The 25,526-nt window shown below is 48.4% G+C and overlaps 1 long non-coding RNA gene across 1 annotated transcript in view; it reads left to right on the forward strand.

Annotated features, from left to right (window-relative positions):
• Positions 1–25,526, forward strand: part of LOC115088730 — a 505,773-nt gene that overhangs the window by 144,475 nt on the left and 335,772 nt on the right. The window contains exon 2 of the long non-coding RNA XR_003855842.1: positions 3,442–3,543. This is a non-coding gene — a long non-coding RNA (uncharacterized LOC115088730). The remainder of the gene's footprint in view (positions 1–3,441; positions 3,544–25,526) is intronic.

The raw sequence follows: 25,526 nt of genomic DNA on the forward strand, positions 1-25,526 counted from the left end.
GCTGGCTTCACAGACAGGGGGGAGCTGCCTGACCCTCACTCCTGACTTCCCCCATGTCCCAGCCAGTGAATGGTGTGTGGGTGAGGGGGGGGGGTGAGGATGGTGAAGTCTGAGACAGCTCCCTCCCTGCATTACTAGTGAGAGGCTGGCTTCACAGACAGGGGGGAGCTGCCTGACCCTCACTCCTGACTTCCCCCATGTCCCAGCTAGTGAATGGTGTGTGGGTGAGGGGGGGGGGGAGGATGGTGAAGTCTGAGACAGCTCTCTCCCTGCATTACTAGTGAGAGGCTGGCTTCACAGACAGGGGGGAGCTGCCTGACCCTCACTCCTCCGGGGTATTGTGATCTTCCTGCACACAGTGCCCTATCCCTGATACCAGGGGTGTTGTGATCTTCCTGCATGCAGTGCCCTATCCCTATTAATACCAGGAGTGTTGTGATCTTCCTGCACGCAGTGCCCTATCCCTAATACCAGGGGTGTTGTGATCTTCCTGCATGCAGTGCCCTATCCCTGATACCGGGATGTGTGCAAGAAGATCACAACACCCCCGGTATCAGGAATAGGGCACTGTGTGCAGGAAGATCACAACACCCCTGGTATCAGGAATAGGGCACTGTGTGCAGGAAGATCACAACACCCCTGGTGCCAGGGTTAGGGCACTGTGTGCAGGAAGATCACAACACTCCTGGTATTAATAGGGATAGGGCACTGTGTGCAGGAAGATCACAACACTCCTGGTATTAATAGGGATAGGGCACTGTGTGCAGGAAGATCACAACACCCCTGGTGCCAGGGTTAGGGCACTGTGTGCAGGAAGATCACAACTCTCCTGGTATTAATAGGGATAGGGCACTGTGTGCAGGAAGATCACAATACCCCTGGTATCAGGGTTAGGGCACAAGTTCTAGTCACATTGACTGATCACATTACTTGTTTTGTCAAGCTACCAACTGTTTCCATTTCCCATCCCCCATATACTGTCAGTGGGAACCTTGGTAACATGAATAAATAAGAGGGCAGCCAATAGGAATAATATATTCATTCCTAAACTGACCTTAACTGACCTGAAAAGTGTCAAATTGTATCATTTTCAGTTAGTGCGCACTAACTCCCGTTAGTGCGCACTAATTGGAAAAAACGATTTTTAACGATTTTTTAACTAAAAAATCGTGCCTAACACGATTTTCTTGCCCTGCCACACGATTTCTATCGTTAAGACGATATGGAACACGATTCACATCCCTAATTTTCTCTTCTCTGCCCCTTCCCCTCCCCTCCCATTGGCATCATCATCTTTTCTTCCCTTCTGTCTTCCTCTATCCCCCTGGCATCATAATCACGCCTCTCCCCTGGCATCATCATTTTCTTCCCTTCCCTATCCCCCCACCCCCTGGCATCATCATCATCATCATTCCTCTCTCACCATTTCTTCCCCCTCCTTGCATTATCTCCTTCCCTCTCCTTCTAAACCCCCCCCCCCCATCATCATCATCACCATCACCATCACCATCTTCCCTCTCCCTCTACATTTCTCCACCAGCTCCTGGAATTATCATCTTCTCTCTCTATCTCCTCACCCCTAACATCATCATCTTCACCACCACCTTCTCTTTCCTTTTATCCTTATCCCCGACCCCTTGGCATCATCATCATCATCACCTTCTCTCTCTCCCTCCCTCCATCTTTTGTCCTTACTCCCCAGATTCATCATCATCACCTTCCCTCTCCCTCTCCCTCCCTCTCCCTCAACCCCTGGCATCATCAATTTCCCTGTTCCCCATCTCCTGGCCTCATCACCTTCCCTTCTCTCTTCCCCCACACCTGATGGCACCTTCAGCTATCCTTTTTCCCATTCCACCCCCAATCCTTGAACAGTAGAAGTCTGGGCTCAGGCTTACCAAGTGCTGCTTCTTCCTCCTTTGCCATCTTCCCTCTGCAATCTGAACTGCACTGGATCAGCAGATCTCATTAGACTACAGCCCCCCCCCCCCCCTTGAGTGCAGTTTCTATTGCAGAGAAGAACAGGCAGGAGCAGCTGCCAATAAGCCCTGCTCTCTGATACCCTGCTGGTGGGCGGACATCCTGTAGGCCAGGAGGGAAATAGAAAATGAGATTGCAGCCGTGGCACATCAGTTGGGAAAAGCTGGTTTAAATCATATAGTGTCTGTTATCTTGTTTATGTATAAAAGCAACCTTTAAGGAAATAATTTTCAAAACCAGTTGCATGCATGAAACATGGGTTTATGCACATAAATAGCTTGTTATAAAACTGCCTGGGGCTTGGATGCATAACAGGTACATAAAAATAGGCACATAAAAATAGGCATTCTTGGAGGACAGAATTGGGATTTACGCATATTGGGCCATATATTCGTACCTACGCGCAGGCGGAGATTTGTGCGTGCAACCTGGTGCGCACAAATCTACGCCCGATTTTATAACATGCGCGCGCAACCGTGCGCATGCTATAAAATCCGGGGTCGGCGCGCGCAAGGGGGTGCACACTTGTACACCTTGCACGTGCCGATCCCTAGGGGAGACCCAATGGCTTTCCCCGTTCCCTCCCACCTTCCCCTCCCTTCCCCTATCTTACCCGCCCTCCCAGCCCTACCTAAATCCCCCCACCTTTATTTTTTTATTTACGCCTGCCTCTGGGCAGGCATAGGTTGCACTTGGCCGGTGTGCGATCCCCGGGCCCAACAGCAGCATAGAGGCCTCTGGCCACGCCCATGCCCACGTCCCACGTCCCACCTCCGGACGCGCGTAACTCTTTTAAAATCCGCCCCATACTTTTGATTTAAGAAGTACGCACATAAATTATCATTCATAAACTATGCACTCCTGGTGTAACTTTGTGCGGGTTAGTTTGAGCACATTATTAGGGATAATGTTCAAAGTGAAATTATGCACGTAAGTTTGCTTTGAAAATTGGAATAACATATGTGGGTTGTTATAAAATTATACCCCCACCCCCAGCAAAGCAATGACCAAAATATGATTTCATTGTGGCGGCTCAAGCAGGCAACACAATAGTATTTTGTAAGGAACTGTGTGAATGTTGCTTAAACATGGCAGCATAAAAATCACTACTGTAAGGAAGAAATTTTCCCTCCTTACACCATCTAAGTACAAACTGAGGTTCAGGATGCTAGAGTAAGCCATAAACCAGAAGTATTCAGGGGCATACATTACAAAATACCCAATGAGCCAAATATTCATGCTTTGGAAAACAGATATGGGCACTCTGAGCCTTGTTTGTTATGAGTATGTTACATCAATGTTTAATTTTCTGCACCAAATGAGTTTTGAAACTTTTCTCAAACTGGTTAATAGCTACAAAATAAACCACCACCATTGTCTTGGTATATGTTGAAAACTAATTTAAAACTTGTTTTGAATACATTGTGTAGAAAAGTTAACATACAGTCTGTTCTGTTCAAGGCTGCTAAAAAGAAATCAAGGACCCAATCACACGAGAATCACAATTGAGAGCTGCCTCCCTGAAGATACTGCCAGCACTGACAGAAGACAAATATTGTTGAGGTAGGTGAAGCTTGAATCTAGCCACCAAAATTGCTCATGCTTTTAAACATTGCTTTGTTTTTAATTTATAAAATATAGGAGAAATTGTATGTGCATTTCTGGCTATGTGAATGGTTATTTTTTTCCTTTGATCACTGATGAAAGAAGTTCAAGAATTATAAAAAACACTCAATATGTGCATTGTTCATTGCTGGATTTAAAGAAGTAGTTTCACAAACTGCAGGTCTGTCATGTATTTTGGTAATTTTCTGAGCAGTGCAGTGGGTACATAAGGGTGCCCATTTCAGTTTCCAAGATCTTTGAATTTTTGTGACATATTGTGACATGCTGCTGCTGTGCTACCAGAGCTGAACAATGCAAGGCAATGGAATGTCAGGCAATAGAAGAAAGAACACTGAAGATATTAAGAACCAGATTTAGGGATCAAGCATAAAATAGCAAAAGCTTGCAAGATCATTTACTTTGAAGTTTTACAGTTTTGCATTCACAATTTTTTCTGTGAAATATTTTCTTCCAAATGGTACACAAAATTAATCATTGGCTAAAAGACTGCCTCAAAATTGTTCAAGCAAAAGCACATTTAGCTTTTTTAAGTTGCCCTGTTTTTACCAGAGCCTTAAATCTGACCCTGGTTGTTTAACTACAATAGTTGACATATAAGAGGTTGCAGTATAGGAACTGATGACTGTAGCTGCTTTGATCAATACTGTGATATCTACCTCTATGCTACTGCTAGTGACAGAAATTACTGCTCCAGCCTCATGTGAAACAATATGAATTTTTTATTATCAAGAAATAGAAACTGCTTGTTTATAATAACATTGTCACAGTCAATTCCCATAAATGCCCTGTTGGACAACAGAGAAGTTCTACCTAAAATAGAGATGTGCATAATTTAGGTAATGGTCAACCAGAGCAAAAGGAAGGAAATGCCAGGAAAAGTAGAGATCCTTGAATTTAGAGATTACCTTCAAACATATGTAATACAACCCTCATCTAACATTTCCTCAAAGGAGTTTCAAACATTTTTTCTTGAGACATGTGAGTTGAACTGTATGAAATGCATTTTTGCCTTGTAATATAGTTCACCTTATGTACCTTTGAAATGTTATTGAAAATGCATTTCAAATGAATAAGCACTGCGGTTTTTCACAGAAAAAAATGACCTCTTTGAGCTACTGCTGAACCTTTTCCCTTATGCAAAAGGACATTTGCCTCTTTCCTTATACAAGTATGGATCCAGAGCAAGGAGAGGCAGAACTGGGTGCAGCTTCCACCACTCTATTAGGAGGAAAAGAAGAAGTTAGGAACATAGGAAAGTGGGGAGGGGAGAGAAGCGAAGGGGATATGGTAGGGGCTGATGGAAGGGTGAGAGGAGGAAATGGGGAATTGAAAGGTCAAGAGAAAAATGGTGATGAAGAGAGGGAGATGGAGATGAAGGGATAGAAGGGGTAGATGATATGGGAGAAGACAAAAAAGGAGATAAGGGGTGGGCAAACAAATGATGAAGGCTAGAAAGGAGAGAGATACAAAGGAAGTTGGAAGGGTTGAAGATGAATTGTGAGATGGGGTGAAAGATAGAGATGGGGAGATGGGGAGAGGGAAAGGTGAGAGTCATTCTGACATGGCTTTTCTCTTTCTGATTTATAAAACTTAACATAGTGCGCAGGTACAAATTGAGCACATTAGTTAAAAATTGTCATAAATTTAAAGAAAAATATGGCAATTGACAGCAGATAAAGACCTACAGGCCCATCTGTTTTGCACATTTCCCTTACCTACTGTAATATTGCAGACCCTGCTTCAAATTATTTTCAATGAATTCAGCCTTCTGAAGAAGACAAATTCCTTGTACTATTTAGCAAATATGCCATTAACATACACTTCCATAGGCCTATGGACATGATTCACCAAAATCAATGATAATTTAGATTCTGCTGTACCTGGAATCAATCAAACTGTGGCAAAACAACAGAACAGAGTAAGAAATCAGGATGATATGGAAGAACAATAGTGTATGCGCCGTAGCTTAGTAAAAGAAATAGTATACAAGCTTGAAAAGAGTGCCTGTTTTGAGAGAGCAGGGACTTGGTATTGCTCATTTCATCCAATATATGGGGATTTCTTTTAAATGTAATTAAATTAGTTGTAAGGCCAGCAATATTGCATTTTTATATGCCTGGGTAACTGTTTTGAGATGCAATGGCACATTTATACTAAAAAAGTGATAGAGGGTTGCAGTATTGCTGGGTTTACAAACTACAACTGGACCTTTGAAGCAGGCACAGATCATGCCAAAACATGTCAAAGCAGATCACAAGAAATGGATTCAGTGTGTTGGAGGCTGGAAGATGCTGTTTTGAACAACAACTGTAACTTTTTGATATGAGTGTGATGCATCTCAACACATATGTTTATTATTTACTTTTCATATGTGATTTAAAAGTATTAGTAATCTTTTACATGCAAAAAGAAAATCTAGAAATATTTAGTCCAATAGACAATGGGCTATGATTATATCAGTGCATCAAACTCATGCAGAGTGTTTGAAAAGTTGTTCCAATCTAGGTGTTTCTTTTTTATGAATACCTTGCTTACATTTATTCTAATATTGTGTTCATCAATACATTACTGCCGTGATCCATGGTGTTAATTTTTATGTATATGTTGTTGGATCTTTTAGGTTTATAATTTGCGTGAAAAATCTGTAGTCATTCATCCAGTAATCACACAGTAGGGAATGGGATCTCTTACTTCTGTGACAGGTTCTCCTAGTAATTCTAAGAGAACTCCTATACCTTTCTCTTTGCCCTTGTACCTGTATATCCTGTTCCACTGCACTTCTATGTAGAGATCCCCTAGGACTCCACTAGTTGACCCTAGATACCTGCCCTTTAGTTAACCAGCTAAGAGGGAGAAACCATTCCCAACAGCACATCCCTTAGAAGATTACTGTGGTGGTTTAGTCCCAGTCTAGAAGAGGGGCTAGGTGAAGAGCCCATGTGGTTATTTTGGGTTAGCTTTTGTAGTGAGGAGCTGTTTTTGGTTTTTGCCCGTCTGAGTTAGGGTCTACCAACCTAACGTGGCCTTTTGTTGGAGGAGATACCTTTCAGTGCACTCCCTGCCTATGAGGATCTGCCTCAGATTTTGGAGAAGAGACTTTTGTTAGAAGTTGATAATTTTGGATTTTTCCTAAGGTGAGACCCTGGCCCATTTTGGAGAGGGACAAGCCCCAGTCCTGGAGGTTAGGGTTAAGAAGTTCTGTATGCTCCTTGCCTGATCAAGGAAGAGGCTGCAGTGACTCCTCACCTGAGAGGAAGACCTTTCTTTGGACTTTGAAATTGGTTTTCCCTTTTGGTTTGTGAGGAGCTTTTAGTACCATCTCTACTCATACTGGAGCTGGGCTTTATAGCCTGGTTCATCCTTTTCATCAGAACTTTCCTCCAGGAAGGTCACACAAGAAGGAGTTGAAGAAATGAGGCAACACCATATGGAGAACCCCACCTGGATCTCTACCATAAGGGATACAAAACACAGGCTGGAGATGATCTGGATTCGTGTGGACCTCAGGTATGCTTTGTGACTAAGGGGATCCTTCCCACTCTTAGAAATTTCCCTGCCCAATTGGGATATCTTAGCTGCTCACTATCTGAGGAATAAACTCTACCCCAGGATCTTGTGCTGAAGGCATTGAGACAGAGCATAGAGTAGAATTCATGGAAAAAAGCCAGCTGTAACTCAGATATAAATACAGATGTACAGTGGACCAGTCATTTCTGATTGACTGAACTATATTTATATTGAAGAGAATCACAGTAAATTTTTATTTTGAACACCCAATACTGTGTCCTGTCTGGTCCCTGCAGCACCATCACAGAGTGAAAAAAAGAGAGAGATCTCATACACAGGAAAGACAATATAAGCACTGCCTGGGCCTAGAAGGTCATCCTCCTCCCCCCCCCCTTCCCCGATAGAAAAGAACCCACTCTTTGGAACCAAATGATTTGGGAAGTGGCAGAGGAGTTAGCCTCAGATATAAATTATTTTATGGACCCTGAGGGATATTGCCCTCCCTCTAAAAAGGGGTTACATCTAGATCAGACTTCTCTCCTCTATGTAATATCTTATTGGTACACCTCCTCTTTTCCCAGTGTAAAGTACTGTTCTATCAACTGGTTATATTGACTATAAAATTTAGTATATTCCTCTTTCTCTATGGTAGATCACAGCAGATTCTTGTGTGGCCCCTCTGGACAACACAGCTGGAGCTTTCTTCTCTCAAATATGTGATCATTTTTCCTCCCTGAATATTACTACAGCAAGAGCTTTCTTCCACTTCTTGGGAACATCTCACTTATTGTCCTCAACTTTAGGACACTAGGAAGTGTTACTGAGAAGTAAAGCTTCTGCTTAGCTTTTCTTCACTTAATCCCTTGGAAGGAGCTTACATCCTGCCTCTGAGTCTGCAATTACTCCCTTCAGTTCTGAACTCTATAGAAATACTAGGTGGTCTATATATCCCCTCAGTACACCCCATTATGTCACACACAGGATTGTGTTCTTTTACAAATGGAATATACTACATATTCCTTACTCAAAAATAGGACCTTGTAAAGAGGACATATATTAATGGGGAATCTAAGGTGCCTTCCTTTCTATGGTTTTGGTTTCCCTTTTATCTATCACATGGTAGGAGCAATGGACGGCCGGCACCATCTTGTGCTCCTACCATGTGACAGGGGCCGACCAATGGCACCGGTAGCCCCTGTAACATAGTAAGGGCAAAGGCTATTGGCGCCATTTTGAATACCGGCAGCCGACGGCCCAAGTGCAGAAGATCGCTCCAGGACCCCCGCTGGACCACCAGGGACTTTTGGCAAGTCTTGGGGGGAGTCAGGAAAGTGGGGGGTTGTAGTTAATTAAATTTAAAGGGTTGGGATGGGTTTTTTTTTAAATTTAATGGGAAACGAATACCATACGTAACTAATGGACGAATTGGGGTCTCCCGAAAACGGATGTAACGGATTTGGGTCCCGACGAATACGAATACCGAATCGAACGTATCCGTCCCTGCTGCACATCCCTATTAACCATATCTACATCATCAAGATATTAAAGAAAGAAGTTTGAAGGTACCCTCCTGGTACCAGCAAGGGGAATAAAGAGAATGACTGATCTAAGATATGAAAAAATGGAACTTTACTTAAGTACACTATAATTGGTAAAAGTTTATCCCATCCATTAAATTCTAGGAGGATACTCCAAAACTACCTCATTAATTGGAATGGATCAAGAATAAGAAACATCCATTAACGTCAGTTACAGAATAAATAAAATTGGAAGATTAAAGTCATAGAATTAAAGCTGTAAAATGGATTGTAAATAAAAATAACTTGTAATTGGATATTTTTACCAAGTTTCCATCTTCATTCAGTAAAAGTTGAATTGGAAACCAATCAGTTTCCAGCATGATTATTAGTGTTGTATACCAGAGTCTTTAATGTTGAATTAAATATTGAGCAATGCTAAATTCCTGACAGGAAATCTTGGACTTGAAGTGTGGTCTTTGGGGTCCTGCAATAGGACATACATATACTCTTGTTACATAGTCTAAACTTATCTGTGAGTGAATCAATGTATGATTCACATTTTATATGGATTCCAGTCTTCTAAATTGATTTCCTCAATGTATGTTATTTCAAAATATAGACTTTTACAGTGGGCCTTATTCAATAAAGACTTTTTCCACATATGTAAAATTGGAAAAATATTCTTTTCGAATAAGTCCCAGTATAAGATACAAGTAGCTTCTAGGCTCACAGAGCACCTTTCAGAACTGTGTTAAAGACATCTGATAAACTCAGTGTGTGGGCCTTGAGAGGGTTAGCACATTTTTCACTATGATTAATAACTTTGAGAATTAGTAACTAAAAAGAACTGATATTATTCATTATTGGGCATTTCCTGATGGTTATATATTGAAGAACTCACCCTGAAACTGAAAACTGTTATATCTGCAGCAGTGTGGCTTAAGGCAGCCTGAAATTTTAGTTCCATTATCTCTGAAAACCTATCAGCTTGCTTATTCAGTATGAAACTAATTTACTATAAATTTCTCATCTCTGAATGGTGAAATTGTCATTTTCAATCAAATAGAAAATATCTCACATTTAACTGAATTTAAATTATAAGGAAGATTTTCAGTGAAGCTACAGTCCACATTTTTGTGACTATTACTCTGCTGAACGGTTTTCTCATGCTCTTTTGCTAGAACCCAACTATTTTATAGATATTAAATGTCATTTTTCAGTTTTGCTCACTTTTATGCTTATTGTAAGGGAAGATACTACAACACGCTCTTAAAATACAATGCTGAGTCTCTGGCCCAAGAGACACAAATTCAAATCTATCCAATGGGATAGCAAGGGTTGGAAATGCTATGGAAGTGACATGCTTGATCCCAGGAAGGGATAATATGGGCATCCAGGACCTCACTCGCTCTCCACCGCCCTTTCACACTCAAAAACACATGACACTTTGCTGTGGGTACAAAAAGGCCGCAGCTTTATTGACATGAGGGCCCGAGCCAGACATAACATATCAACATTGCATGGTTTCAGCTTCCAACCCCCTGACCATCCGCCGCTCCTCCCGGCAGGAATAGTCGCTACCAGCCTCGTGGCTCGACCATCCGGCACACCCCCCGGGTTCAGACTCCCGCCACCTGCCTGCAAGGAGCCCACCCGGGTGGACTCCCGCCTCCAACCGGCAAGGAGTCCGGCCGGCCGTCTCCCGCCACTTTTAGCAAGGAGATCCACCTTGACAACAGCCCCCCTCAGTTGTCACCGCCATCCTATCGCTGAAACCACCCCCGTATAACAATTAACACAATCCATAACAATTATGGCTCGGGCCATCCGCCAAAGACACGGGCAGATACTGCCCGAGACCCCCAAAGATGCGGCCTCACTTGAGTGGGAATATATCTTCCAAGACCTCCTGAATGGAGATCAGGAAAAGATCCATGCCCAGAAAGGACAGGTGGACCCCGTCCTTACCAAACAGCCCTGCCACCGGTCCCCAGGACCACTCGTGGTGAATATGCCGCCCCCCTAGCCTGGCCAACCAGGATCCAATCTGCTGGTTGGCCTTACCATGGCTTCTCCTCCAAATGACCTGCTCCGAGACCGCCGGCCTCACGACTATGTCGGACCAGCACAATACGGTAGTCGGCAACAGCAACGACACCGTCATCAAGTCCTTTCGGACGATGTCGATGAAGTGCCTGCCAGACATCTTCCCCCAGTCGTTCCCCCCCAAATGCACCACCAACGCCTGCGGTGGACCACGCCGCTCACACTCCCGCTGGACACAGGGGATTAACTCATCCCACATCATCCCCCTGCGACCCATCCAATGAACCCGAACCCCCCTGCAGGCGAGATCCAGGTGCGGCCCGTACGGCCGTCCACAGGCGTGCTTGTGAGCCCAGTGCGTATAGGAATGCCCGATGATCCACACGGACATTCCGTCAGCCACCGCACCTGCAAAGAAACACGTGTTAGCAACCACTCACCAGAGCACGGGCCCAGGGCGGACATAACCCTGGAACGCCTGCGACCGCCAACGACCGATCCGCTGGATCACCCCCCCCTTCCAATCCCGCCTGCGCCGCGGACGTCGCCGCGCCTATCCGAAATGAATGCGTCCCGAAACCTTGTGCATTGAAACCCGCCGCCGCCAAGGCCCTCCGCAGCACCACTTCAAACTCGTCAGCGGGCGGGAATCCCCGTGCACCAAGAACGCCGCCGCCCCAGCCGGCCGAAAACTACAATACCGCGTCGCATTAGCCACCGGGCAAGACCGCAGGCCCGGCACCGCCTTAAGGACCACCGAGAACCCCCTGCCCTGCTGATCCGTCTTGGAGCGCGGGACCCATATCACCACCGAGCCGCTCATCACCACCATGTGACGCGCCAGCAGCCCTGGGCAATCCCGGCTGCTCGCCGACTGGGCCACCAATTCGCTCACCCTAAACGCCCCAAAGAATGCCCAGACAAACGCCACTTGAAACAGCGCCGTCTCGAAAGGGGACGAGCAGACCCCAGGCAGAGCCTCCCACAAACGCAGCAGGACTGCATGCGTAATCGGCCGACGCCTATCCGGCCGCCTCCCCACCTCCCGCGACCACCCAGCCAGCACCCGCCGCACTATGAACCGCCCCACGGGAAAACCCCACCCGTGGGCCCGCATAAAAAATGAAAAGCCCGCCAGCTGTCTCCCCACGGCAGCCCGCGACCAGCCCTCGCCCTTCGCCCACTCCAGAAAGCGCACGAGGTCGACATCGGACACCGGACCCCCCCGTCCAACCTAAGGAAGACAGAAACCAGACTACTTTCCTTGCACCCCCCACGTATCCTGACCAGGTGGAAGGGGCTAATGACACCCGCAGCAAGCGCCATGCTTCAGGGCACCGAATCTCCAGAGGGAAGGTGGCACCACCGCCCCATGCTGGTCCGCATCCGGGGCCAACTCGCGGAAAGACTCCCACTTGAAACGAGAAAGAGAGTCAGCCACGCCGTTAGCCACCCCAGGGACGTGCCGCGCCCACACAGATGCGTTCAACAACATGCATTGCACCATCAGCTCCCGCATTAGGTCAGAGACCAATAAGCAACGCGCCGATCGCTTGTTGATTACTTCCACCACCCCCCGGTTGTCGCACCAGAAGACAACCCGCCGATTGCGCAGCCGCTCCCCCCAGACATGCAACGCCACCAGTATCGGAAACAGCTCCAGGAACGTGATATTTTTTGTCGTCCCGGCCGCCACCCAATCCGCTGGCCACGCAGCCGCGCACCACACCCCCTGGAAATATGCTCCGAAGCCCACCGACCCCGCCGCGTCCGTGAAGAGCTCCAAGTCCTGATTAGACGTGGGACTAGATTGCCAAAACGCCGACCCATTGAATTGTTCCAAGAAGGCGTCCCAGATGCGCAAATTCACCCGCAGCGGCGCAGTCATACGAATCCGGTGATGCCGTTTTCGGACCCCCGCCGTAGCATGCGATAGCCTCCGCAAAAAGACCCGCGCCGTGGGCATCACCCGGCAAGCAAAATTGAGGCTACCCACCAAGGATTGCACCTCCACCAACATCAGCTTGCGCCGTAGCAGCGCGTCCTGCACCAGACCCCGCATACACCCCACCATGTCCGCCGGCAACCGTGAGACCATGGCCTCCGAGTCCAGTTCAATCCCCAGGAAAACTAAGGTGGTGCACGGACCCTCCGTCTTCCCCGCAGCAAGCGGAATCCCGAACTCAGCCGCCACTCTCTGGAAACGACCCAACACCCGCTAACACTCCCCCGACGCCGCCGGGCCCACGAATAAGAAGTCGTCCAAATAGTGAACAATGTCTCGGGAACCCACTCTCCGGCTCACCACCCAATGAATAAAGGAACTGAACGCCTCGAAATAGGCACACGCAATCGAACAGCCCATAGGCATGCACCTGTCGTAATAATATGCCCGCTGGAAACGAAACCCCAAAAGATGGAAACAGTCCGGATGCACAGGCAGCAGGCGGAACGCCGACTCAATGTCCGGCCCGCACCACCCGCACTGCCGAATCAAAGAACGCGTAGCGCACCGAACACAACTCCCGAGGAATCCCGTCATTCACGGACCGGCCCTCCAGAAACGAGAGGTTATGGATCAGCTGAAACTTACCCACCTCCCGCTTGGGAATCACCGCCAACGGCGAAAGCACCAAATCCGGTAGGGGAGGCTCCTCGAACGGGCCCGCGATCCGCCCTAGCGCCATCTCTTACTGCAGCTTATCGCGCACCACGGTGACCAAACGCCGAACCGATGGGCAATTAACCCCCCACCCACACCGCCCCGCAGCGTACAAGGAATCCGAAACCCTACAGAAAACCCCTCCCGTAACACCCCCGCCGCCTCCCCCACCGGATAAACCTCCAGCCACGGAAGCATAGCGGCCAAGCATATCGGCATCTCCGCCCTGCGCATCCCATCACTTGCCAGGTCCCTTAGCGGCCGAGGAGCCCGCGGCTCCCTCTCCCTGCTTCTTAGGGCACCTCCCCGCCGGATGTCCCGCCCCGCAACTGGAACACGCATGCCGGAACTTGCAGTCTGGGAAGAGGCAAGTGGCCCGGTTAAACCGCCAGCACACGTCACTACGGCTTGACCCCCCTTTCGCCGGGCCCCCCACTGGGGCCTCCCTCCGAAAGGACCGCGCCGCCCCTCCCCCCGAGGACGCCCCCAACCCGGAAGCTCCCGTCGACACTTTCGCCGCCATTTGCGTAAGCCACAGTCCCACATCCTGCGTACCCCAGGACACGAACTTGTTCTCCTCCATCCGATCCCGGAAGCGCTCGTCGTAGTTCAACCACGACCAGCCTTCGTACGTCTTGCTCGCTGCCAGAATGGTGTCCGCATACGCCAGCAACGGCCCGTACTGCGCAGGATCCCGATGTCCTACCACGCTCACCAACCGCAAAAACGCGCGCATCCAATTATGTAAGTTTCGCGCTACCTTCTGAGGCCCCCCCCCCCCCGACACGCTTGCTCTTACTCCGCTTCTTCTTCCCCTTCCTCTTCCCCCGGCGCCCCTCCAGCAGCTGAAAAATATCGATAAACTGCCAGCGACGAATTCGCTTGCGCAAGGAACGCGGCACCTCTTCCCACAGCTCCGTCAAAGCCACCAGCGCGGGGGCCCCGCGCACCGCCCCCCCTTCCCCGTTATCACCCTTTGCCGAGACCACGAATCTGCCGATGTGGAGGACGAAGTCGACGAAGAGGAAGAGGAAGACGAATCCGAAGAGGAGTACCGCGCTCGCTTCCGGGCCCGTCGGGACTTGCCCCGCTTCCCCCCCTTCCGCCTCCCCCCCCTCCCGGCCCGTACTCCGTCGCGTAGCCGCCCCCCGTACCTCCCCCGACCCCCCGACGGCGCCACTCGCCCCAACCCCCCCGGACGCTGGCCCCGGGAAAATGACCAACTCACCTGCCGCAGCCGTAGCCCCCCCCGTCGCTCCTGACTCCGGCCTTGCCGCTACACGATCCCTCGCCGCAGCCTCCGGCGGCACACTCCTCGAACGCGACGAACACGGCTCCTCCCGGTCCGCCGCCGCACCAGGTGCCTGTGAAGACACGACAGCCGCCGACGGAGAGTGCGCCAGACCCCCCTCCAAGCCCCCAACCCCCTGCCGTCCCCGATCCGGGACCTCCGGCGCCCACTCGTGCGCCGCCCACCCCTCCAGCCACTCCCGCTCCCCACCCCCGCCGACCCCAGACCCCCAAACTCCCCCTCGCCATCTAGGCCCCCCTCCATCCGCACCGAACCACCCCGGCAGGCACCGGACCTCGGCCCGTGCAACCGGCCGCAGCATACCCCGCCCCCTGCCCTGCCCCCTCGACACCTCACCCCCCCCGGACCGTGCTCTCTCGGCCCCAGCACCACCCCCCCCCCGCAAACTCTGCCCGCAGGACCCTCTGCCCCGCCCCACCCCCTCCGTCTCTCAACCCCCGGGCCGTAGATCCCGGCAAGGGACCCCTCTCCGGCCGCCGCTCCACCCGAAGCCCAGCCAGCCCCCCCCTCGCTCCCGCCGGCCACGCAGGCCCACCTCCCCCAAAACCTCCACCCCCCCTGCGTCCCCGCTTCCGACCCCAACTAACACCGGAGACTCCAACCGACCCCCCCCCCACCGCTCCCCCTCCCACTAGCCACCCCCCCTGCCCCATCCCCGAGACCGCGATCTAGCGCCCCACCCCCTCTTTCCTCTGCCCCCCCCACGTGGCGTCTCCTCCGGCTCCGGGCAGGACGGCCCTCCCCCCAACCCCCGCACACCCTCCTGCCGCACGTCGCCAACCTCCCCCAACGCCCCCTCCCCTCCGAACCCCCCGTTCCTGCTCACCCGCTCCAGCACAGCCATCCCCCGTCGAAACACCTCCAGCCCGCTCACGGCTCCGTCCGAATCAGCTCCCGCCTCCTCCTTCTCGCCCGGCACCCACGCCGCTTCCTTGGACTCCAGCCCTTCTCGCTCCATGCCTCAATCACCGCACCGATCCAACCTCCGACCATGAACCCGCTCCATAATCCGGACACGCTGCTGCTACCGCCGTGCTGCAGCCCCGAGCTCCCTCCTGCGCGCGCATGCACTCCTCGTGCAGGCCCCCACCTTCCTTCCCTCTCTTCACAACCCCACCAATCAGCCACCGCTGCTATGGCAGCGCGACCGACAGCCCAATCCCTGGCTTCCCTGCCGCTTCCCCCCGTTCTCCCCCCCCCCCTCTCTCCCTGTCCTCCGCGCGACCTCGCCTCTCCCTCGCCCCTCCCCCCCCCCCCCCCCCCTCCAGAACCGCGCGATGCGCCAAGTGGGCCTGGGCCCACATTATCCTGCCCGAGCGGACACAAGGTCCGCTCGACTTCCAAAAAAGATGACTGCTGCTACTTGTGCAACCCCAGCCAATAGAGAGAGCTGCATTTAGGAACCTTCATAGAGGAAATTTTACTTGAGATCTTCTGGCTGTGAGGACACATATGGTACTCAGGCATATTGAATAGGGTAATACATTTTTTTTAGACTTCAGCATAAATGTGACATTTCTCTAATGCCTATGTAATATTCTTTGTTACTAACTTCTAAATACAAAAGTACTTCTAGCACCAGAAATGTATCTGGCAGAAAGAGACCATATGGCCTATCTAGTCTGCCCATCTCTACAATCCCTAGCATTCCTTCAGAGATCCCCTGTGTTTATCCCATGCTTTCTTCAATTCAGATACGGTCCTTATCTCTCCCACCTCCACTGGGAGGCTGTCCCATGCATCTACCACCCTTTCTGTAAAGAAATACTTTCTTTGATTACTCCTGAGTCTAACTTCTTTCATTTTCATCTTATGACCCTTCATTCCAAAGCCTCCTTCTTGCTGACTGAGGCTCATTTCCTGTGTATAGTTAATTTGCAGGATTTAAAAATGTCTGTCATATATCCCCTATCCAATCTTTCAGTGTACATGTTTAATTATTTTCTGTCCCCATATGCTTTATAACAAAGACCATTTATCATGTTAAAATAAATACATTTTAGTGGCCACTCTCTGGGCAGACTCTATCTGGTTTATATCCCTTTGAAGGTATGGTCTCCAGAATTGTATACAGTGTTCCAAATGAAGTCTCACCGGGGACTTATATAGGGGCAATATCACCTATTTTTTCTCCTAAGTACTCCTCTCCCTGTGCACCCAAGCATCTTTATGGATTTTGTCATTGCCTTCTTCACTTGTTTGGCAACCTTGAGATCAGATATGATCACCTCCAGATCTTGCTCTTGATTTGTAGATGGAATCATTTAATCTCCTATACCATACTGTTCTCAGGTTTTTGTACCCCAAATGGATGACTCTGCCTTTTTTAGCATTAAATCTTAGCTGTCAGACTCTAGACCATTCCTCAAGCTTTGTTAGATCTCTCCTTCTGTTTTCAACACCTTCCTGGGTGTTGCATTTATTAGACAGACATAATAAGTAGCACCCTGTCAGCATTTTATCCTCTACTATCAGGAACCTACCAAGTGAAAAGAAAGGGAGAGGAGGATGGAATTTGGGGGAGGAAGAAAAGTGAGGTAAGGAGAGGGCGGGGAAGTGGAGAATGATTTGGGAGAAGAAGAGACAGCGGTTGGGGGAAAGGAGAAGGGGCCAGATGGGTGGAGATAGTAAAGGGAGCAAACCAATGAGGGGGGGGGGGGGGAGATGGGGACTGAGAAGGGGTGATAGCGGGGAGAGTTTGGGAGGTGTAGGGAGAACTGGAGGGGGAGAAAGAGGGATACAATCTAGCCATGATATTATAGTGAGGTAGAGCGAGAGAAAGAAAAATGAGATGACAGGGAAAGAGCAATATTGGAGATATATGGGGAGGAACTGAAGAACACTGGAGAGAGAGCAATGAAAAATGGACAGAAGACCCTGGAAAAGATGAGGATCAGAAAAATGTCCAGACAAAGATAGAAAGAAGCATTTTATTTTCAGTTTAGTGAATGGAATATGTCAACATTGGAAATGTGCATCTCATGATATCTTTTTATTTTGCACAGTACAGAAGGGAATTCATTTCTGTTTCTTTTTCTCTGCTGTTGCACTACATGCAAATTCTGAAGTCTTGGATTTTCATTTCAGTTTTCGATTACATGTTTTTGTTTATAATTTCTGGTTCCTGTTTCTGTAATGAGGTTTTGTCTGTGGATGACATCATCTTATCTTAAAGGCACACACTCCTTTTTAAACCTCCACTGCTTAACAAGGTAGAGATGACTCATCAGTTGGGTAGAGGTTAAGGGTCAGTACTGGTAGCAGTTAAAGATCACATCTATAAAATGGTCACACATTTACTATGTATTATGACTAATAGTGGTTTTATATTCTAAATTTAAAAACATTTAACTGGGTTTTCTAGCTTGTGGTGTTGTGTGTATTGTACACAAGGTGAGGGCCACACATTTTCACTTGACCATAGGTGCCAAATTGCCTGGCTATGGCTCTGTTTCCACCATTACTTTTGTTTGTATAATTAATACTTTTATTGGCTGAGAAAAGAGATATCAAGCATCAGTAGAGGGAGGAGATCTTAGGAATGTGGAGAAGAGAAGGAAAGAGTGGTGAGACAACTAGGATTATGGGGGAGGTATAAGAAGTAAATAAGTCTGGGGATGGGGGAGGAGAAGGAAGGACATGGGAAGGAGGCCTGTGCTGCTCTGCACTGGGGAAAATGGGAGATAGGGAAGACTGAAGAAAGGGGGAAGATCAGAAATCTGGGATGAGAGGAAGGGAGATGGTAGTAGAAAAGATTGGGGGTGGATTCCAGAATCTGGGGAAAAGGGAAAGATAGGAAGGAAGAGAGGTTCCAGAATCTGGGAGAAAGAATCTTAAGTCAAAGGAAAGAATCTGAACTGCAGTGGTGGGGGTGGGGGAAGAAGATAGATGTTCTTACTGTGTTTCCCCCTTGTATCCTCTCTCTAACATCCCACCCAATCTGACATACCCATGCACACACACACACACACACCTGGCACTAATCGCTTCTCTCACCCATAAATACTGCCCCTTTCATCTCTCTCACACTGATCCCTTCTCTTCCCCCAGCCTCTCTTCTCAACTCCCAATAATCCTTATTCAGCCCCTTCTAACCTTACCAAAATGAGCCCCTTTTGTTCTGTTTGCTTCAGGCTTACTCCCATTTATCCTGTTCCCTGCATCTCAGATTTTGGCCGCCCTAGGCACATGGCCCAGTATGCCAATTGACAAATCCAGGCCAGAATGCCCGATGACAACACAATGTGTTCTTACTCCACATACAGTTGAACTCTCAATGCATATTGCATTTAAAGGGATTACAATTTGATGTTATCAGAACTGCGAAAGGGAAACAATTTTTGAGAGGGAGATTTTTAGCAGGCGGGCCAATGCAGAGCAGCACAGGCCTCCTCCCCATGCCCTTCTTCCCAGCTCTTCCAGAAAAATAACTTATTTACACTGGCAACAACTAGGGATGTGAATCGTTTTCCATATCGTCTTAACGATAGAAATCGTGTGGCAGGGCAAGAAAATCGTCTTAGGCACGATTTTTTAGTTAAAAAATCGTTAAAAATCGTTTTTTTCCGATTAGTGCGCACTAACGGGAGTTAGTGCGCACTAACTGAAATGATACAATTTGACACTTTTCAGGTCAGTTAAGGTCAGTTTAGGAATGAATATGTATTCCTATTGGCTGCCCTCTTATTTATTCATGTTACCAAGTTTCCTACTGACAGTATATGGGGGATGGGAAATGGAAACAGTTGGTAGCTTGACAAAACAAGTAATGTGATCAGTCAATGTGACTAGAACTTGTGCCCTAACCCTGATACCAGGGGTATTGTGATCTTCCTGCACACAGTGCCCTATCCCTATTAATACCAGGAGTGTTGTGATCTTCCTGCACACAGTGCCCTATCCCTAATACCAGGGGTGTTGTGATCTTCCTGCACACAGTGCCCTATTCCTGATACTGGGGGTGTTGTGATCTTCCTGCACGCAGTGCCCTATTCCTGATACCGGGGGTGTTGTGATCTTCTTGCACACATCCCGATATCAGGGATAGGGCACTGCATGCAGGAAGATCACAACACTCCTGGTATTAATAGGGATAGGGCACTGCATGCAGGAAGATCACAACACTCCTGGTATTAATAGGGATAGGGCACTGCATGCAGGAAGATCACAACACCCCTGGTATCAGGGATAGGGCACTGTGTGCAGGAAGATCACAATACCCCGGAGGAGTGAGGGTCAGGCAGCTCCCCCCTGTCTGTGAAGCCAGCCTCTCACTAGTAATGCAGGGAGGGAGCTGTCTCAGACTTCACCATCCTCCCCCCCCCCCCCCTTACCCACACACCATTCACTAGCTGGGACATGGGGGAAGTCAGGAGTGAGGGTCAGGCAGCTCCCCCCTGTCTGTGAAGCCAGCCTCTCACTAGTAATGCAGGGAGGGAGCTGTCTCAGACTTCACCATCCACCCCCCCCCCCTCACCCACACACCATTCACTAGCTGGGACATGGGGGAAGTCAGGAGTGAGGGACAGGCAGCTCCCCCCTGTCTGTGAAGCCAGCCTCTCACTAGTAATGCAGGGAGGGAGCTGTCTCAGACTTCACCATCCTCCCCCCCCCCCCCCCTCACCCACACACCATTCACTAGCTGGGACATGGGGGAAGTCAGGAGTGAGGGTCAGGCAGCTCCCCCCTGTCTGTGAAGCCAGCCTCTCACTTGTAATGCAGGGAGGGAGCTGTCTCAAACTTCACCATCCTCCCCCCCCCCCTCACCCACACACCATTCACTAGCTGGGACATGGGGGAAGTCAGGAGTGAGGGTCAGGCAGCTCCCCCCTGTCTGTGAAGCCAGCCTCTCACTAGTAATGCAGGGAGGGAGCTGTCTCAGACTTCACCATCCTCCCCCCCCCCCCTCACCCACACACCATTCACTAGCTGGGACATGGGGGAAGTCAGGAGTGAGGGTCAGGCAGCTCCCCCCTGTCTGTGAAGCCAGCCTCTCACTAGTAATGCAGGGAGGGAGCTGTCTCAGACTTCACCATCCTCCCCCCCCCCCTCACCCACACACCATTCACTAGCTGGGACATGGGGGAAGTCAGGAGTGAGGGTCAGGCAGCTCCCCCCTGTCTGTGAAGCCAGCCTCTCACTAGTAATGCAGGGAGGGAGCTGTCTCAGACTTCACCATCCGCCCCCCCCCCCTCACCCACACACCATTCACTAGCTGGGACATGGGGGAAGTCAGGAGTGAGGGTCAGGCAGCTCCCCCCTGTCTGTGAAGCCAGCCTCTCACAAGTAATGCAGGGAGGGAGCTGTCTCAGACTTCACCATCCACCCCCCCCCCCTCACCCACACACCATTCACTAGCTGGGACATGGGGGAAGTCAGGAGTGAGGGTCAGGCAGCTCCCCCCTGTCTGTGAAGCCAGCCTCTCACTAGTAATGCAGGGAGGGAGCTGTCTCAGACTTCACCATCCTCCCCCCCCCCTCACCCACACACCATTCACTAGCTGGGACATGGGGGAAGTCAGGAGTGAGGGTCAGGCAGCTCCCCCCTGTCTGTGAAGCCAGCCTCTCACTAGTAATGCAGGGAGGGAGCTGTCTCAGACTGGTATCAGGGTTAGGGCACTGTGTGCAGGAAGATCACAACACTCCTGGTATTAATAGGGATAGGGCACTGTAAGAGATGACTGTAGTAGATTGAATAAAGATCTGATGTTTCTGCTCTCCTCACACCAAACAAAAACAACACACAAGCAGAGAAGCCCTTCTTACAAAGCTGAGCTAGTGAGTTAAGTAGGAGGAAAAGTAAACATACTGGTGCCAGTGTGGCTACTTAAAAAATACACTTACCAACAATCAATTACATATATTTGAACTGTGTACAGTTCCAGCCAGGACCACCTTTCTAAAATGCACAGTGATTGGCAAATTCAACATGCACTAGCATTTCAGGTGCCTGCTAACAAAAATAATAAACAAACAAGTTCTAGTCACGTGAGTGCTGATCATTACATTACTTTTTTTGTCAAGCTTCCAACTGTTTCCATTTCACATCCCCCCAACCATATTGGTAACATCAATAGATAAGAGCACAGCCAGCCAATAGGAATACATACATACATATTCATTCCTAAGTGACCTTTACTGACCTGGGAAGTGTGAACACTTTGTTTCATTTTCTGTTGGTGTTCGTTAGTTTCCAGTTCCATTTCCCATCCCCCCAACCATCACCTCAGTGGTAACCTTGGTAATATCAATAGATAAGAGGGCAGCCAGCCAATAGGAACACATATTCATTCCTAACTGACCTTCAGTGACCTGGAAAGTGTTTATTTGTATCATTTTCAGTTAGTGCGCACTAAATCGAGTTAGTGCGCACTAACGGGGAGTTAGTGCGCACTAACTCGAGTTAGTGCGCACTAACACGATTTAACGATTTTTAACGATAAATCGTTAGAATTTCTATTGTATCGTGTTCTATAACGATTTAAGACGATATAAACATTATCGGACGATAATTTTAATCGTTGAAAAACGATTCACATCCCTAGCAACAACAGGGATAAATGAAAACTACAGATAACAGCTGTTTCCCTTACCTTTGGGAGCCCTCTGTCTTAAACTAGCTACTATTCACAGGAAATATAAGGCAAAAAATCCTTGCTAAAATGAAAATGATTTTCCAGCCTGTGTCTGTAGTTAGATTTCTGACCTCTTAGCTCTGCTAGTTCTTTGTATTTTAGTTTCATCTTTGCATCCTCATTTTTTTCTGGTGTTCTCCTTCCTTTTTTCCATTTCAGTTCTCTTTTTCTTCTTTATCTCTTACTTTCAGAGTACATATTTTAATATTTTCTTCATTCTCTCCTGCTTTCTTCTCATGTTCCTCTTTGGTTTATCCTTTCATGAGCTCTTTTCCCTGTTCCTCCCTCATTTTCCATACCAATCCTCATTTATTACCCTAGATTCCTCCTGCATGCCTCCTCCTCTCTCCCAAATCTAGGGCCCTCTCTTTCTCATCCCCCATTTCAGCCTTCTCCCATCCCACTATCCCTGGGCTTCTTTTTCTCCCTATGGGTCCTGTCTCCCTCTCTCCCCATCCTGGGTCCAATCACTATACTCTGCCCTCTCTTCCCATTTCTCTTCTCATCTTCCATCTCTCTTCCCTTCATTACCCTCTTCTCATTCCTCCATAGCTTCTCTCACATCTTTCAACTCTCTCACCCATCTTTCATCTCCATTTTCCACTCTCCTACTTTTCCATTCTTTTTGTCTCCCATCCCCATCTTCTTCTTCTATTCCTCTATCTTCCTCCCACATCCTCTCTCATCCCTATAATTTCTCCTTTCCCATCCTTCCACATTTCTTATCCTATGCCTCCACCAGTTTCTCTCCTTTGCTTCCCCATCTGCCCATTGCCCCACTGTCTTTATCCTTTTCTTAACTATTTCCCTGCCTCTCCCTTCTTTCCCAAGCATCTTCCCCAACATCTTCCTCAACATGTGCTCCATTGCCTCTTTCCCTTTTCCCAGAAATTGTCCCTGCCTCTCCCCTTAACCCAGCATCTGCTCCTCAACCTCTCCCCCCTTTTCTAGTATCTGTTCCCTGCCTTCTCGCTCCTAGCAATGGCCCCCTGCCTCCCCACCTTCTCCAGTATATGGCCTTGCCTTTCCCTTTTCTCGGCATATGCCCTTTGACTCCTCAGCTTTCCCAGAATATGCCCCTTGCATCTTCACTTTCCCAGCATCTGTATCCCATCTCTCTCTTCCTCTCCCAATATCTGCCCCTTGCCTTCACCCTTTTCCAGCATTTTCTCCCCTGTATCTCTTCCCTTTTCCAGCATATTTCTGTATCTAATTTTTCACTTCTATCTGCACCCTTTCCCCTCCCCCACATACTGTCAGTTAACAGGAGCCTGTCCTGCCACTGTTTCTGATCACTGTTCTGCAACGTCTCTCTCTTCTCACTGGCACCGTGTGCAGGTTCAAATCTTGAGGGTGGGTACTTCCTGTTGTTCTCATGCACAGTGAGATGAACAGGAAGTGCCTGCCTGCCTGCCAGATTTGAACCTATTTGTGGCATCATCTTGGAGTGCAGAGCAGTTGTCAGCTGCAGTGGCAGGAAGGGCTGCCACCACATTTCTTAAAGGTTCTACAATCTGGGTGAAGAGGTGTGCAGTGTGGGTGGCCACATACCTTGAAGGGAACCAGCTTCCTGTTGCACTAGGTGGAATTTTCTCACTCTTGAGCAGAAAATGAACTCCCAAAGTGGAGACTCCTGCCCAATGCAGGACATTTTTTATATTGTTAAATCTCTTGTCCAGGAGCAAATAACTTGCCTCATGATGAGTGAGTGTTTCTTAGCTTTTTTTTTCATGCCAAAGTGACCTTGATTTGTTCTTCATTTGCTGGATCTCTGAATTGGTATCTAGTTCATTCGGTTTGTCCTGAGATAGTGTGGGATAAATTTCAACTGATAGCAGCATTAGAAATAATGCATATTGTTGGTGCTATGAATGCCGCCCCTTGTTCCCTGAACCCTTGTCAAATCTCTGATCTTTTTTTTTTTATAATTCATCTCTTTATTAGTTATATCATTTACAACCAATAAAACTTAAGGAATTAATATATATAGAAACATAGAAATGATGGCAGAAGAAGACCAACGGTCCATCCAGTCTGCCCAGCAAGCTTTCATACTTTTTTTTTTTTCATACTTATCTGTTGCTCTTGTCCCTTTCAAGTAACTTTTTGGTTCTATTTCCCTTCCACCCCCACCCTTGATGTAGATAGCAGTGCTGGAGCTGCATCTAAGTGTAGTATCTAGCTAATTGTTTTGGGGTAGTAACCGTCGCATTAAGCAAGCTACTCCCACGCTTGTTTACCCAGCCTGTGCAATTCAGTCCTTGTTGGTTGTTTGAGTATAAATCCTCTTTTCTTCATTCCCCCTGCCGTTGAAGCAGTGAGCTGCGCTGGATATGTATTCCAAGTGAAGTTCGGGGTAGTAACTGCCGTAACAAGCAAGCTACACCCATGATTATTTATTTTACCCAGACTATGTAATTATTTTTTACCCAGACTATGTAATGAAATGCAAAAGAAACATATAAAATACAAAGAAAACAAAAACATATTACCAGTTCTCCTTAAAAAAAAAGGGGAGAATATAAAAGGAAAAATAATACATATCACTATAACAAGACCTTGAGGATACCAGCAGTCTACATTTTAAATCAACAAATTTTTTTTTTGGGTACTTGCCAGGTTCTTTTGGCCTGGATTGGCCACTGTTGGAAACAGGATGCTGGGCTTGATGGACCCTTGGTCTGACCCAGTATGGCATTTTCTTATGTTCTTATGTTCTTATCTTAAATCTTACTAGGTGATGATGCAAACTAAGTACTGTCATTAGATCCTACTGTCTTATCAATTAGAAAACACTTCAAGTGAAGTGGATCTACCAAGTGCTCTTGCCTCTGTTGTTGCTGCATTGTTTCCAGGCCTGGGTGTGCAATTGCACAGGGTGGAACACCTGGTAGGGTGGTATCAGGAGCAGGGAGAGGCCCGTGCTGCCACCGGTGGACCTAATCCTACTGGCGATGGAAGAAACAGAGGCCCGTGCTGCCACAGGTGGACCTAATCCTACTGGCAGTGGAAGAAACAGAGGCCCGTGCTGCCACCGGTGGACCTAATCCTACTGGCGGTGGAAGAAGCAGAGGCCCATGGTGCCAACGGTGGACCCAATCCCAAAGGTGGCAGAAGCAGGAAGCCACAGCAGAAGAGGAAGTTCATCTGGCAGCTCTTCCTCGGGTGCTGGCTCCATGATATTCAACACTCATGGTGCTGGAACTTCCTAAATTCTCGCGAGGTGAGAATATAGGAAAT

Source organism: Rhinatrema bivittatum, chromosome 3 (genome assembly GCF_901001135.1).
Source record: "Rhinatrema bivittatum chromosome 3, aRhiBiv1.1, whole genome shotgun sequence".
NCBI lineage: Eukaryota > Metazoa > Chordata > Amphibia > Gymnophiona > Rhinatrematidae > Rhinatrema > Rhinatrema bivittatum.